Here is a 2,564-nt window from a genome sequence, read left to right as displayed (position 1 = left end):
GCAGCGGGCGGGTCAGGAGAGGTCTGCCGCGCCATGTGGTCACCTCCGGGGCAGGCGGGAATCGAACTCATGTGGAAGTGGCTTCAGCTTCTCTGTGCTGTGCTTTAACCCGCTGCGCCACCAGGGAGGGCCAGGATTAATTTTTAAATGAAAGAAATGGGCAGAAGCTATTAAGAAATTAAATAGGAGGGGAAATACATTATGTCATGATCAATTCATGAGGAGGAAGATCAATTAGTGTCCAATATTTTAAAAAAAAAATTATCAGAAAAGTCAACCAAGAGCTAAGGTAGAGGCTTCCAAACTTTCTCCATTCAGGGAGTACTCACTTTTTAGTAATTCTTTCACAGTAACCCCTAAGCTAAAAGAAAACAACTTCGTGCTTGCTGCACACTGTGCAACTTTTCCAAAGCCTTGGAATTAAATTGGACAGTATCATACTCTCATGGCCTGTTTTACATTGACTTTCATGCAGTAGTTGCTTTTTATCAGAGCAATCTTTTAAAAACAGTCTTGCAAAGAAAGGAATGCATCGACTGCTGAAAGTATGAACTCCTTCAAACTAAAATTCAAGCCTGAGCTCATAGGTGCCCTGGGGCACCTCAGCACACAGTCTGGGCAACTGGGAGCTAAGGAAAGAAGCTTATAAAGAGAAAATACACATACATCTAGTGGGGGAGAAGTAAAGAAAATTCTTATAACACTCAACCACAAGAGGGCAGCACATAGTTAGTAGGGGTAACACAATGGGGGGGAGGAGGGTGTCAAGGAGAGAAATGAGTCAAACATTTCCATTAATGGGCTGTAAACAAAAGGGTTAAATAACATGGTGATTAAATTATAGTGGTTATTATTTCACAGTATATAAATAACCATTATGTTAACAACTCAAATTAATATAATGTTGTCAATTATAACAATATTTTTTTTGATAAAAAATTTTAACCAGCCTAAAAACTGAAAGTCCTTTTTCTCCTTTAAAGGGGAAGAAACACTGGTCACTGGCAGATCACCTTATGCAAAGTCATTCTGCCCTTCTCTGAATCACCTTTGCCTGTTTAACCATGATAGGAGTCAATATTTTTAAAGTAGCCAAGCAATATGGAACTTTGCATGCATAATCTTATTCAATACTCAAAGAAATTTTGTAGAAGTGATGCTCAGAGATTTTAAATAACACAACTATTAAGTGGCAGGAATCCCAGTATTCAAAGACAGTGCTCTCTCATATTCTCAAAGCATCCCTTCAGCAACGACCAGGTTAAGACAATGTGTTCCTTTACCACACCTGAGATACCATCTCAAATTATTAGGAAAACCCAGCAAATGAAACATACTATGCCTTAACATGTCCCTAAAGCAAGGTATAAACTCCAAACGCAGGACAGTTAGAGCAAAACCAAGCATTATCTGCTTCTTTAGTCAGCAAGTAAGGCCGTTTTCCTGGACAGGTAAACACATTTACTATTAAGGCAAGTGCTGGACACATCCAGTTTGCTAATATATTGTACTCTAATAGATATGTGCACTTACCAAATAGTGATTTTCACACGTAGAGTGATAAAAGTAGAAGGGAGTGAGGAAAGGTTTGTTAATTCATTTTCAAATCTTCAAATACCAGAATATTTGTAGTAGTTCAACAACTCAAGTGTACAAATCTATTATGAAACCAAAAGCAATTGTCACCTTATTCCCAGTTGTGGTTTCCTTCTCCACATTTCTCCTCCCTTCTATGACATATTCAGCCCTTTCTATCCTTTCATTCACACAATAACTTTCAGATTAATAGTCACCGGAAAGCTCTGTCAACCGACAAAGCAAACAGGCTGATAAAACCATCCAGGAAGTATTCAATGTGCTAGCAGAAACTCCAGCAAGAAAAGCTAATTTGGTGTCTCAATAGGTATCTCTTTTTACTTAAAAAGGTTCCCCTGCGTAAAAATTAACACTCTGCAAGTGGAGCATGTAAGTGACAACGTTTTCTCTGCAAGCCTTTGTTACTTGTATGGCCAGCAGAGAAACAATAATTATTTCTTAACGGCTCCAAGAGCAACAATCGACACCCCAAATTACCCTCACAAACCAACATTAAAAGTTCAGCACTGCCATTTTCTGAGTAAGCAACAAGGAGTCCTGCCTGTCTCCACATGTTTCCAGCCTTCCTACGCACACAACACACAGATCACGACACCCTCGCCTTCACTGCAGTGATAAAGGACAACAGCCGGGAGCGTATACCCACCGTCGCGGGAAGGAGAGGTAGGGCCTCTCTTTCAGCAGAAGAGAAACAGCTCACATCTTGCTCCCTTGCGGGCTTCTGAGACCTAAAGAAGGGCAGTAGTTACAACCTCTGAAATTCAGAGCAAGCAGATGTTCTTCTCTAGTCTCTTTAGACCCTCAGAAAGAACATTGTAAGAGTGGTAAAAAAAAATTGGGGGCGAGGGGTGGCTATCAGCACCAGGACACACAGATGCAAACAGCAACATAGGTTTCCCCTTAAAAGGGGAAGATTTCCCTGCTGTGAAGTTTGCAGCGACTAGTAGAAGGAAGAGGATGAGTGGGGG

At 40.7% G+C, this 2,564-nt stretch overlaps 1 protein-coding gene and 1 pseudogene across 2 annotated transcripts in view; both read right to left on the bottom strand.

Moving 5' to 3' along the window:
* JAK2 (Janus kinase 2) overlaps positions 1-2,394 on the bottom strand; it is a 65,864-nt gene extending 63,470 nt beyond the window's left edge. For both annotated transcript variants that reach the window (XM_012721581.1, XM_004677643.2), the window contains exon 1: positions 2,243-2,394. The gene's annotated coding sequence lies outside the window, so the exon portion shown is untranslated. The remainder of the gene's footprint in view (positions 1-2,242) is intronic.
* Positions 2,358-2,564, bottom strand: part of LOC101634750 — a 7,685-nt pseudogene continuing 7,478 nt past the window's right edge.

Source organism: Condylura cristata, unplaced genomic scaffold (genome assembly GCF_000260355.1).
Source record: "Condylura cristata isolate star-nosed mole 26May11 unplaced genomic scaffold, ConCri1.0 scaffold00006, whole genome shotgun sequence".
NCBI lineage: Eukaryota > Metazoa > Chordata > Mammalia > Eulipotyphla > Talpidae > Condylura > Condylura cristata.
Note: the sequence above shows the minus strand (reverse complement) of the source record. Positions and strands in the feature narration are given on the sequence as shown.